The sequence below is a fragment of the Lepisma saccharinum genome, chromosome 3 (assembly GCF_977018435.1).
Source record: "Lepisma saccharinum chromosome 3, izLepSacc3.1, whole genome shotgun sequence".
NCBI lineage: Eukaryota > Metazoa > Arthropoda > Insecta > Zygentoma > Lepismatidae > Lepisma > Lepisma saccharinum.
This window is the reverse complement of record NC_139231.1, coordinates 29,997,905-30,012,146: the sequence shown is the minus strand read 5'-3', so window position 1 is coordinate 30,012,146 and position 14,242 is coordinate 29,997,905. Positions and strand designations below refer to the sequence as shown.

General features: G+C 42.6%; 1 protein-coding gene across 1 annotated transcript in view; it reads right to left on the bottom strand.

The window, feature by feature from the left end:
• unc-13 (protein unc13 homolog) overlaps window positions 1-14,242 on the bottom strand; it is a 671,187-nt gene that overhangs the window by 237,841 nt on the left and 419,104 nt on the right. The gene's annotated exons all lie outside the window — the stretch shown is intronic.

The window sequence follows — 14,242 nt, the reverse complement described above, 5'->3', positions numbered from 1 at the left end:
CAGGTGTCTTCGCTATGTAAGCCAAGTTTTCATCCGGAAGACTCATGTCATATTCTTCTGGAGGATAATCCTGCCAGTCTGATCCCCGCAGTGAGGCTGTCTGACTGTCACTTCCGCCGGAAAAAAATGCAGATTCAGCGGATTGGATGCTTGATGCCATCTCGTCTTCAACATCCGTGGTACTTGTTTCCAAAGGGGTTGAAGATGTTACCTTTTTCTTACTACCGGAACGTTCTGCTTGCTCTTCTTGTCGCTTGATTGTGGCATCCGGCACCTCTATCATGTCTTCCCATCTCATTTTCGATCCACTTTTGGGACACACTCTTTTATCAGCTTCGTCGCCATCTTTATGCTTGGCTTTAAGTCGCAACTCCTTTAACACGAACGACATGCGTTCTTTAACTTCTTCATCAGGTTCGTACGTCACGTCTTGCATTTCCAAACCAATTTCAGACTGTCTCTCCATTTCTTCTAGTTTCTTAAGTTCATATTTATACCATTCATCTTCGCTATCTATGCTTTCTTCTGTACTCTGTCGTCGTGATGAAACTCTTGACGTACTCCGATATGAATGCGTACTCCGATTGTCGTCGTCCTCCGAGTAAGTTCGTTGTGATGGGATATCAAGGCTCTGTTGACGTGCCTGGTGTTTCCCGTGCCTACTACTTGAAGCAGATATTGTACCAGTTGCTTCTTTATATTCTCGAGATTCTAATGTGTCAATGGCGCTTTCTAATGTATCTAAAGCAAGATCCATGTCTGTTCTAGCGGCATAATTCTCATGATCTGCTTCTTCGGACACGAATACAGAAGTGCTTTTGTCTTCTGTTTGGTCCTGGTCATCATCTTGCGACAATACTTCCTCTATCCGTGGTGTTGTGCCTGCAATTCCCATAATGGCAATGGCTGTCCCCTCTGATGCGGATCCTGTGGTTACTACAGATTGCCAAGCTTCTTCCTGACCCGTCTGATCATCAGATACGGCGGAAGAATGGCGTTGTCTATATTTCCCAAGCGCTCTAGATACTGCGAATTCTCTCGACGCTCCTCCTAATGTAACAGGAGGAAACTGAAGACCGTCTGGTGTTACTCCAGACTGTTCATCTCCCGAACCTCGTTTTATGTCTCCCACAGTAGCAAACATTCCCGCGCCTTTACCCTCTTCGTCAGGTAGATCGGATAACTGGTCCAACTCTGCCTCGGTTTCCGTACCAGTGCCAGTGTCTGAGTGAGTCGGCACTGGCTGTTGGAACTGTTGCATTTGTTGCTGCATGATTTGTTGTTGTTGCATTATTTGCTGTTGCTGTTGCATCTGCTGTTGCATCTGCTGTTGCATTTGTTGTTGCATTTGTTGTTGCATCTGTTGTTGCATTTGCTGCTGCATCTGTTGTTGCATTTGCTGCTGCATCTGTTGTTGTTGTAATTGCTGCTGCTGCTGCTGCTGTTGTTGTTGTTGTTGATTCACTCTTCTTGGTCTGACTGGTTTTACTTTCTGGAACAGGCTATCTGCAGGGGCGTCTGAGAAAACGCTGTCTTCACTGTCTTCAGACATTGCACTCTGACGTCCAGAAGGTATTGCCCATTCTGATTCGGACTGCTCTGGATCTGAGAGTGAGTGTTGGCTTCGGCGTTTGGCTTTCTGCAAGATCCCCGAGACAGTGGACACTATTGCGTTCTTCTTTTTCTTGCGAGGGAGCGTATTAGTTCGCCCTCTGCCTCCTCGAGATGCAACATGCGCTTGAGCTCGATTCTGCTCCTTTGACATAGCTAAATCTTCTCTTCTTACTCCAGATGGAAGTGAATGCGAACGGTGCCTTTTACCGCCTAGGCCTCTCAAATTAAGCTCTGGTAGCCAACTACTGACTGAACTCATAGCAGATTTTAAGCTTCCGCCTCGTTTCGGTTTCTTTCCCTTCTCCTCCACGAAAGTTTCGTCCTTGATGTCCGCTGCAATCGATATGTATCCTGATTGGGAGACAATTACGTTGCTAGAATCATAATAAGGAGGAGGCGCTCCGTCTTGTTGTAAATGCCGATGCTCAGCAGTAACCATAACGTGTTGAGGGTGACTGATATGTGTTCCATGGGGTACATGCTTCTTCCTGAGATCTAGTTCAAGGTACGGCCTGTCGGTGCGTTGACTCCATGCATATTCTCTAGGATAGCCTTCCTCTGAAAGACTAATGATCACAGGCTGCGTGTAACGGCGAGGGTCGGGATAAGATCCAGGTACATAGTGGGGTCCTCCTTCTACCATTCCGTGAGCGACGTTCGACACTGGAACCAGCATGGGGTCCATTGATTTCATCGCTCCTGCCATACTTTCGTGCTTAGACTGTGCTCCATCTATTGGGCTTGGAGAACGGTGAGTCTTGGAGCCTTTGTGAACATTATATTCAGCAGAAGACCGAGGGGCATTACCTTGTTGAATGTACATTGGCGTGCTTTCGTAACGTGTACTGGTTGGATAATAAGACAGGGCATCTGTTATGTTACCCGTCGGAAACATTGTTCGGTACATGGCTGTTTTATATCCTTCCAGATTTGAAACTCCAACATGCCCAGCGGGAACTGAATGCCCTCTTGCTAAAGTCTTCGTCGACTGCGGAGCTGCATATGATGGATGAGGTGCATATGTTGTAGGAACCATCGTTGATGATGAAATGGTTGGATGGCCCCTTAACGTTCCTTCAGGCTCACCTCGATATCGGGAACTGCTGCTGATAGGATAACTGTACGCTGCACTTTCGGATAGACTAGCGCTGCTGGATGCAGGAACATAGCTGGATGTTGTGCTCGTGTACACAGATGTAAACCCTTGGCGGTGGCTGCCTGCTACTGAGTATATAGCTGGCTGATCACTGAGATAGAGAAAGTCACCATAGGTTGTAAGTGGTATACCTCCGCTGCTTGCCGAAGATGGTGAGGTAGCTGGATATTCGTGAAGACGGTGTGAACGCCGTTTGGGACTGACGCTCCTTTCAGAACTTGGAATCGGTGATGGCAAAAGTGCCAAGCTATCACCAGTACTGCTGTCTAAACTTGGAGATTTTAAGTTTGCAAAAGCTGATGGGTGACCATGGAGAGTGCCTGTACTAACGTGGCTGGAACTGATGGGATATCCTGTTGTAAAGCTTACAGAAGGCGACGGTACGTTTGCATAGGGACTGGCGAGTGCTGGGGGCAACGGAGGGAGAGGAGAACGTGAAGGGCTGTAAGGATAACTTGACAGGTCTGTACGTGTTGGAGTGGGTCTTGGAGAAATCGTGTTGTAGCCATACATAGCCGATTCTCCCCTCGTTGTCACTGTTCTTGGGGAAAGACGTCCTTCTGGAGTCATAACGGAAGACACGGACCCGTACTGTATCACGGGTGAAGTTGGCATCTGAAGACGTCCAGTTCCTCCAAGCATTGATTCTGCGAAGTGCGATGTGGGTGTCTTATTACTGATGACGCTTTTCGGCGAACTAGGAGATTTTTCAAAACTTGACCAACCACTCATAGACGAAAGGCCCGAATCAGATTTAGCTCCTCCACTGCTGCTCTTCACTGCGTTTTCAGAATTTAGGAAGCTCTTCGGAGACAGTCGTGGAGATTTGGGTGAACGTGGTGATTTAGGAGAGTGGGAGTCAGGTTCGTTCAATAGGGATATGGCTGATGAACTCGTGGCTATGGGTGTGGATACGGTTGCGGCACCTGAGAGTTTGACGGAACTAGCAGGACTTGGCAAAATACTGGAAACAGGCGTTTGGTCCAAATTCAAGGTGTAGGTGTCGCTGCTATCTCGTGGTGCGGGAGGTGGAGGTGGAGGAGAACTTTCAGGAGACTCAGGTTTTGAAGACTCCGGCCGAGGACTTGAAGCTCTTGGAGATCCTATGTAGCCATCCTGACGAGTTCTTATGCTCGCTAAAGAGAGAGACGATGAACTGAGTATTTCACTGGATGCAGCATATATTGTCGGCGATGTACAGGAGATTGACGTATAATTGGCGGCCACAAGACTGAGGTCCGTCTCTGGGAAGTCCGTATACGATGCGAGTTGGTCCAAATCGAACTTGTCTAAGCTGGCAGCAGTAGTGGTGGCTGTTTGCTCTGCTTCGAGAAGAGCAGCAGCGGCAGCACTAATACTTGATGAGGCAGTGACGTCTAATCGGCTTGATAGTCCAATTGGCGATGATATGCGTAGGTTAGACTCTAGTCTATGTCTGGCAGCACTAGTAGGGGAGCTTGGCGCCGGAGATACAGACTTGTATCCTAGTGTAGAAGCTACTTCGGAATCAGTGGCTCCACTGTCTGAAGAAAGTCTGGAACTTGGTCGTGACTTACCAGAACCTGAACTCATACCAGTAGCCAGGAAATCGTTCAGTGTTCGAGGGCTGAAGGTCCAGTTTTCGAGTTCAGACTCAATATATATTTGCCGTAACTGTTCGTCGATGACGCTATCGGTTGTCTTTGTACCACTACCTAACAGGCTGTTCAACAGCTTGTTTTGTTTCTCGTCTTCTAACTCCTCAGCAGTCTTTGTCGAAGGTTTCTGTATTTGCTGCTGTTCTTGCTGTTCCGAAGGCTCAAGAAGTCGATCTTGCAGCTCCTTCAGGTTTTGTGAATCCTTCTGAAGCTTTGTGGTGAGGCGGTCCAACTCTTGCAATTTTTCCAGCGCCACCTTGTCAATGACGCTCAAGCGAGTGAGTTGCGCCAAGTCTTGGTCGCTGATGCAAGGAGAGTTCCCGCGATAGTCTTTGTAGTCGAGCGCGCTGAACACCTCTTGCGTCTCGTCGTCCTCCTTCTTTTCCTCTTCTGCCCTAGGATCAGGCTCTTCCGCCTCCCATATCATGCCCAGCTGTTGATCAGATCCTCCCGAGGTCTGCGACAGATCGTCCCTGTGGGCGTTGTTCAGACTGCGATAGAAAGCTTCGTCCGGTATGTGCGTGCCGGATGCACTCTCGAGCGACTCATCCATCTCGACGCTTGGGACAGTCGTTGCGATCGGTTGTTCTACCTCCTCCGTCACTTCCTCAACTGGTCCGGGAGACACCGATATGATTGGCACGGTTGAGGCGGGTGCCTCCTGCTCCTCCTCGACAACATCTCCGAGCTTGGTGTCCTCCGTAGGCTCTTCGCCAGGTTCAACAACGCTTCTGGTCGTGTCCAGGGACGTGTAAAACTCCAACAGTTGTGCTATGACCGTCTGTTGTTCGTAGAGAAGGATCTCTAATTTCTCCAACCGTTCCCACATTTTTATGTACTCTTGGGAAAGCAAGTCCAGCGCCCTCCAAGCGTACCGTAGCTCTGTTTCTAAAATATTTAACCTTGTTCCCAACCTCTCCATGTAGTCCCCAATCAAATAGTCAATGCTTTGAACATAGTTCTGCTGCGCGGATGCAGAGCAGCTCTTAAGGGATTCCATCTTGGAAACAAAATAGTATTTTGTGCTGGGGGGAAAAATATGTGCACACGTAAAATATCTATTGACTCAGGCTGAAAGACGAAACGATGGGGAGCATTTAGATAAAAAATGAACTACGCACAATATAACATACACTACACGCACGACGTGAACACCACCACCACCATCAAGAAATAACGAACAATTTTGATGATATGTCACGACCACCGATGGTAAAAAGAACCAACAAAAAAAAATTGACGACAATGATGAAGTCCTAGAACACGACGCCGATTCTTTAAAAAACAACGGCACGAGACGGGAAAGTGTCCTTATTGCGTTCTCTTCCCGTTCTACAAGAGTTCTTTTACGAAGGGGAGAAATAATATAGTTTGGCTTTAGCTTTCCCTAAAGTAATTTCTTTCTCTATCTCTTATCTTGGCTTGCGAGGAATTCACTCGTTGTCCGGTGGTCGTGGATTTAGTCCATGGTGACGTCGGCGCCTTGCAATTCTGTCACCAGGTTCCTCCGGCGCATCCTTCATCTTATGTTATTCGCTTGATGATGAATTTCAACTCGTTTTCGTCTGATGAGAATTCCTCCATCGATTGTGACTTGTGTTTCCAGCTGGATCCCTGAAAGTGATTCAACAGAATATTCAGGAACGCGACAAAGAAACATGCGAAAAAAGTACCTGAAGAGGAAAGTGCCATATTTCGCTCGATTCTTTCACTTACGGTGTTCTTCGGTTAATAATTGAAGGAAGTAGGGTGATGTAAATACACCGATACACTCCTTTCTTTCTGACAAACATTTTGGTACAAGAAAGTTCTCTAAACTTCACAATTTGGAATTTCAGCAATGCACATCCATTTATTAAATCTTGCTTTTAAAGGAAAGATTAACGAACCCACTAACACACTTTTCCTGAAATGAAGAACATAACAAACTATTCGCGGTTTTTGCACTTAAGATGAAACACGGATAAAAGGATAAAACAAAATATGAACGTCACTACAGACTATCCCGTGATTAGAACCACTTTGCAAAATCAAATGAAACTGATAGTAAACATTAATGCTGGTAAACTATTTACGCATTTAATTTGTTGGAGGCGTAGTGAAAATTTGACGTTTAACAAGGAAAATAACCTGTTTGTTTGGTACTTTGTGCAATTGTCCTTAGCTACCGAGTTATCGTGTTTATCATTCGAAAGTACACTACTTAGAACTCTCTGTAATATACTACAGTTTAAATAATTTACTACAACTTCCACATTCAAGGTCAACTGTTGAAATATTTAATTCAGTTCCTAATTAACGTGCAAAAGTTAATAAACCTTACATGACATTTCCGCAATAAAGCGAAAAGGTAGTAAATTATTCATGCATTTTCCAAAAGAAAGTAAAACAAGAAACTAGTAATGTTCATGACTTCGGATATAAGGTGAAAAAGGAAGTAAACCATTCATATGTTTCTCGAAATAAAGCAAAACTCTAGTAAATCTTTCATGAATTTTCCGAAATATTATGAAGAAGCAAGTAAACCATTCATGCCTTAACCGACGTAAGGTGATAAGCAAGTAAACCATTCATGCCTTATCCGACGTAAGGCGGGAAGCAAGTAAACCATTCAAGCCTTATCCGACGTAAGGTGATAAGCAAGTAAACCATTCATGCCTTATCCGACGTAAGGCGAGAAGCAAGTAAACCATTCATGTCTCATTCCACGTAAGGCGAGAAGCAAGTAAACCATTCATGCCTTATCCGACGTAAGGCGAGAAGCAAGTAAACCATTCATGCCTTATCCGACGTAAGGTGATAAGCAAGTAAACCATTCATGCCTTATCCGACGTAAGGCGGGAAGCAAGTAAACCATTCATGCCTTATCCGACGTAAGGTGATAAGCAAGTAAACCATTCATACCTTATCCGACGTAAGGCGAGAAGCAAGTAAATCATTCATGCCTTATCCGACGTAAGGCGAGAAGCAAGTAAATCATTCATGCCTTATCCGACGTAAGGCGAGAAACAAGAAAATCATTCATGCCTTATCCGATGTAAGGTGATAAGCAAGTAAACCATTCATGCCTTATCCGACGTAAGGCGAGAAGCAAGTAAACCATTCATGTCTCATTCCACGTAAGGCGAGAAGCAAGTAAATCATTCATGCCTTATCCGACATAAGGCGAGAAGCAAGTAAATCATTCATGCCTTATCCGACGTAAGGCGAGAAGCAAGTAAACCATTCATGCCTTATCCGACGTAAGGTGAGAAGCAAGTAAACCATTCATGCCTTATCCGACGTAAGGCGGGAAGCAAGTAAACCATTCATGCCTTATCCGACGTAAGGCGAGAAGCAAGTAAACCATTCATGCCTTATCCGACATAAAGTGAGAAGCAAGTAAACCATTCATGTCTCATTACACGTAAGGCGAGAAGCAAGTAAACCATTCATGCCTTATCCGACGTAAGGCGAGAAGCAACTAAATCATTCATGCCTTATCCGACGTAAGGCGGGAAGCAAGTAAACCATTCATGCCTTATCCGACGTAAGGTGAGAAGCAAGTAAACCATTCATGCCTTATCCGACGTAAGGCGAGAAGCAAGTAAATCATTCATGCCTTATCCGACGTAATGTGAGACGCAAGGAAACCATTCATGCCTTATCCGACGTAAGGTGATAAGCAAGTATACCATTCATGCCTTATCCGACGTAAGGCGAGAAGGAAGTAAACCATTCTTGCGTTATCGGACGGAAAGCGAGAAACAAGTAAACCGTTCATGCCTTATTCCACGTAAGGCGAGAAGCAAGTAAATCATTCATGCCTTATCCGACGTAAGGTGAGAAGCAAGTAAACCATTCATGCTTTTTCCGACGTAAGGCAAGAAGCAAGTAAACCATTCATGCCTTATCCGACATAAGGCGAGAAGCAAGTAAATCATTCATGCCTTATCCGACGTAAGGCGTGAAGCAAGCAAACCATTCATGCCTTATGCGACATAAGGTGACAAGCAAGTAAACCATTCATGCCTTATCCGACATAAAGTGAGAAGCAAGTAAACCATTCATGCCTTACGCGACATAAGGTGATAAGCAAGTAAACCATTCATGCCTTATCCGACATAAAGTGAGAAGCAAGTAAACCATTCATGCCTTATGCCACATAAGGTGATAAGCAAGTAAACCATTCATGCCTTATCCGACATAAAGTGAGAAGCAAGTAAACCATTCATGCCTTATGCGACATAAGGTGATAAGCAAGTAAACCATTCATGCCTTATCCTACATAAGGTGAGAAGCAAGTAAACCATTCATGCCTTATCCGACGTAAGGCGAGAAGCAAGTAAACCATTCATGCCTTATCCGACGTAAGGCGAGAAGCAAGTAAACCATTCATGCCTTATCCGACGTAAGGCGAGAAGCAAGTAAACCATTCATGCCTTATCCGACGTAAGGTAAGAAGCAAGTAAACCATTCATGCCTTATCCGACATAAAGTGAGAAGCAAGTAAACCATTCATGCCTTACGCGACATAAGGTGAGAAGCAAGTAAACCATTCATGCCTTATCCGACGTAAGGCGAGAAGCAAGTAAACCATTCATGCCTTATCCGACGTAAGGCGAGAAGCAAGTAAACCATTCATGCCTTATCCGACGTAAGGCGAGAAGCAAGTAAACCATTCATGCCTTATCCGACGTAAGGCGAGAAGCAAGTAAATCATTCATGCTTTATCCGACGTAAGGCGGGAAGCAAGTAAACCATTCATGCCTTATCCGACGTAAGGTGAGAAGCAAGTAAACCATTCATGCCTTATCCGACGTAAGGCGAGAAGCAAGTAAATCAGTCATGCCTTATCCGACGTAAGGCGAGAAGCAAGTAAATCATTCATGCCTTATCCGACGTAAGGCGAGAAGCAAGTAAACCATTCATGCCTCATGCGATATAAGGTGATAAGCAAGTAAACCATTCATGCCTTATCCGACGTAAGGCGAGAAGCAAGTAAACCATTCATGCCTTATCCGACGTAAGGCGGGAAACAAGTAAACCATTCATGCCTTATCCGACATAAAGTGAGAAGCAAATAAACCATTCATGTCTCATTCCACGTAAAGCGAGAAGCAAGTAAACCATTCATGCCTTATCCGACGTAAGGTGAGAAGCAAGTAAACCATTCATGCCTTATCCGACTTAAGGCGAGAAGCAAGTAAATCATTCATGCCTTATCCAACGTAAGGCGAGAAGCAAGTAAACCATTCATGCCTTATCCGACGTAAGGCGAGAAGCAAGTAAATCATTCATGCCTTATCCGACGTAAGGTGATAAGCAAGTAAACCATTCATGCCTTATCCGACATAAAGTGAGAAGCAAGTAAACCATTCATGCCTTTTGCCACATAAGGTGAGAAGCAAGTAAACCATTCATGTCTCATTCCACGTAAGGCAAGAAGCAAGTAAACCATTCATGCCTTATGCGACATAAGGCGAGAAGCAAGTAAATCATTCATGCCTTATCCGACGTAAGGCGGGAAGCAAGTCAACCATTCATGTCTTATGCGACATAAGGTGATAAACAAGTAAACCATTCATGCCTTATCCGACATAAAGTGAGAAGCAAGTAAACCATTCATGCCTTACGCGACATAAGGTGATAAGCAAGTAAACCATTCATGCCTTATCCGACATAAAGTGAGAAGCAAGTAAACCATTCATGACTTATGCCACATAAGGTGATAAGCAAGTAAACCATTCATGCCTTATCCGACATAAAGTGAGAAGCAAGTAAACCATTCATGCCATATGCGACATAAGGTCATAAGCAAGTAAACCATTCATGCCTTATCCTACATAAGGTGAGAAGCAAGTAAACCATTCATGCCTTATCCGACGTAAGGCGAGAAGCAAGTAAACCATTCATGCCTTATCCGACGTAAGGCGAGAAGCAAGTAAACCATTCATGCCTTATCCGACGTAAGGCGAGAAGCAAGTAAACCATTCATGCCTTATCCTACATAAGGTGAGAAGCAAGTAAACCATTCATGCCTTATCCGACGTAAGGCGAGAAGCAAGTAAACCATTCATGCCTTATCCGACGTAAGGCGAGAAGCAAGTAAACCATTCATGCCTTATCCGACGTAAGGCGAGAAGCAAGTAAATCATTCATGCCTTATCCGACGTAAGGCGGGAAGCAAGTAAACCATTCATGCCTTATCCGACGTAAGGTGAGAAGCAAGTAAACCATTCATGCCTTATCCGACGGAAGGCGGGAAGCAAGTAAACCATTCATGCCTTATCCGACGTAAGGCGAGAAGCAAGTAAACCATTCATGCCTTATCCGACGTAAGGCGAGAAGCAAGTAAACTATTCATGCCTTATGCGATATACGGTGAGAAGCAAGTAAACCATTCATGCCTTATCCGACATAAAGTGAGAAGCAAGTAAACCATTCATGCCTTACGCGACATAAGGTGATAAGCAAGTAAACCATTCATGCCTTATCCGACATAAAGTGAGAAGCAAGTAAACCATTCATGCCTTATGCGATATAAGGTGAGAAGCAAGTAAAACATTCATGCCCTATGCGACATAAGGTGAGAAGGAAGTAACCATTCATGCCTTATCTGGAATAAGGTGAAAAGCAAGTAAGCCACTCATGCCTTTTTCGAAATAAAGTTAAAAAAAGTAGAGTAGAGAAATATTTCATCATTTCTTTCCGAGATATGGTGAGAAAGCTAGAAAAGCAATCACATGTTTTCGACATAAGGTGCTAATTGCTTTATATCTTTTCGAAAATAAAAGAGTAAGATATTGATTATTTCATGCGCCCATTTTCTTTTCTAATAAAACGTTTTTTACTCTCACGTGTAAGGTCTGTATTTTATAAAAACATTTGTGCTTTCACTTAGTTTAGATTAATACCACACTCATTTTCTGAAGCATCTTATAACACTTCACGAAGAAGATTAATAGTGTTTTGCTTGAAACCATAGGACGGAAGAGAAACCCAAGCTACAATACACACCAGAGTCATTACAAAGAGACAGAACATATTAGAGTGCACCCTTTCGGTTTTGAAAATTACATCTCCTAAATAAAAAAATATACTGTCTCTCCTTTGTAAGTTGAAAACAGAGAGAGAAATACTAATTAGACATGTTTCGGAGGTCAAAGGATAGAATTTCATACAAAAATTGGTGTCGGCGGTTGTAGAGGAAGGAATGCACAAAGAGCATAACATAATAAGTGAAAATGGCGACGATTTCTTTGTGGGATTATTTTTCATTCCGCTTCCGTATTCTGTTTTTTCCTTCACTGAAATGTGTACATTTTGTTGTTTTGTTTTGTTTCAGGTTTACAGAAAAAAAATGATTTAAAATCCGGTAGAAGCTCCTGACCTTCGATCTCCGTCAGAAAATCCGCGGTCGAAAATTCCTCTCTTTAAGGAAAAACCGCTAGGATATTCCGGCTTTTGAAGAATTAGCTTCTTTTTAGAATCCATTCTAGAGCTTAGAAGTTAATCTTCGTGTAATTTTCTTTCACTGTTGTCTAGATATCTGTAATACAAGGAAATTGGTGTAAGCTGCAACGAAGATATTACAGATATCTAGACAACAAACTACACGAAGATTCACTCGAATGGTCTAGAAGAAACATAAACAGATGTAGTTTCTTAAAATTTAGAACATGATGGTGGTTTCTCGAAGGAGATGAATTTTCATAAACGACTTTGCTGGTTCAGGTCAAAGGCTCAGAATGGCCACAATTCTATTTTCCTTACTATTGGGCCTCACCGCTGTCACCTTGTGATTAGGGATGCAGGGTATTATTGCGTTCTCACCTTCCCCAATACAGTTTCAAATTATTTATGTGGTACGAACTTTCTAAGGCGACACGGGCCATCCCATTTCGCCTTACACACATTTAGCTTACACCAATCTCACTCTACGAAATTTTACTGTATTTCTGTTGCCAGTGTTGACATCACTTCTCACTATAGCTCTTTGTACTGTGTAGAAATTTCAGCGACAAATGCATGCTCGACCAGGACTCGAATCCGGGTCTATGGTATGTACACCGTGCCATTTCCCTACCACTGAGCTACAGAGCGGGCCTGCCTTCGCCTGATTTTTCGCTGTCGCTGTTTTACCTGTGTTGAATCGTCTCTGCTAGTGTTACCGCAACGGGATCTGTTGCCTTTGAAACACTGTTGATAACGACGTTGCCTAGTTTCTGCCATAGTAAAAATATAAATTACATTAAATTTGGCATACGTAGGAGATGTACAGCATTTTTCGGTGAAGTTTTACATAGTACATCTCCGCAAAGTCTTGATGTTCTTTGTATTTGTTACACGTGTGCGTGGAAGTAATGTGAATCGATTCCAGTAAAGTCTGCATTGGTTGCTAGGCTTACTAGTACGGAAAATATTCTGTCATCTATTATAGAAAACCTTTGCTAGATAGCCATCACGGAGGTGGGCAATCGTACAGCCTTCCTTGGGGCAAGAAGTTATATTTTATTTTTATATAATTAAAAACCAATTTCTTATTGAATGCTGGGCGGCGTGAACTAATATGTATGTTATGTTTTTCATTACATCAATTAAAGAATTCCATGTTTTGTCTTAATCTGAAGGTTGAGAGATTCGTTGTTTTTTCGCATAGCCTTCTTTATTAATTTCATTGAGAATTGATATACAGTAAAACCTCGTTAATCCGGACTAATGGGGGGATAAATTGTCTGGTTTAACGAAAGTACGGATTATATTAAATAACCTAAAAGAACAGTAGAAGTGCATTAAAACTCCGTTTATAGCAACAAAACACGTTTATTATGGTGTATTTAAAGGGTATAGGTCTAAATACACTATACAGTACAGTAAAATGTAAAGCAATACTGTACATACAATGCAGTACAATGACTTCTAGCCACATTTAAAACCTTGCATTCTGTTTTTTCTTTTTGCCGTTTGCCTTTTGCTTGTCCGGATTAAGCAAAGTCCGGCTTATCGGGTCCGGATTAACGAGGTTTTACTGTATATTTAATGTTAAAATATGTTATTATGAACGTAATACCGACTTCTAAAGAAACTACAATAACAAAATGCATTCGTGATTTGTCGGTCTGAAATAAGTTTAAATACTGAATTAAATTAATTTCTAAAAGTTTATAGTTCTAGTTTTGTTCAAATGGAAGTAATGGAAGTATGGGCATTTTATTCTTATTAAGAAAATTACATACCTATGTATTACAGATACGTTTTATAAACGTTAAAGAGCTGCAGATTGTTGTTCATGGTTAGAGGAACATATAAGTCATGCCGAAAGGTTATAAAGGTAAATAAAACTGGGCTCAGTGTCTACTTTGTTTATACAACGTTGTATGTGTTTGATGAAATGCACAGAAAATGAACTATTAAAAATTGTAGACTTCGATATGTTCACAGATTCACGTAGTGTGCTGAAAAAAAGATAATCACAACAATAAGTTCATAAATTGATGTAAATATCGCTCATACTTTCATGTATTATTTTCTTCTCTTCTCTCTTGTTATTTATTCACAATGTACGATGTTCAACATAATTGGGAAATGTATCCTGTGCTGAACAAATAAATAATAAATAAATAAAAAAATATGAAACAGTAATTTGTAAATTGACAGGCAGACTGTTAAATTTTAATGGTAGAATACTGTTCATTTTACGGTAACTTCTAAGAGTGTACACTACGTCACTACGTCGGACAGAGTATAGATCCATATAATGAGTTTTCCATGTTATTTGACATTTTCCTAGAAAGTTGCGGAGAAAAGAACAACGGCGTATCGGCAAAACTAGCTCTCGGACTTTCAGTTCCAA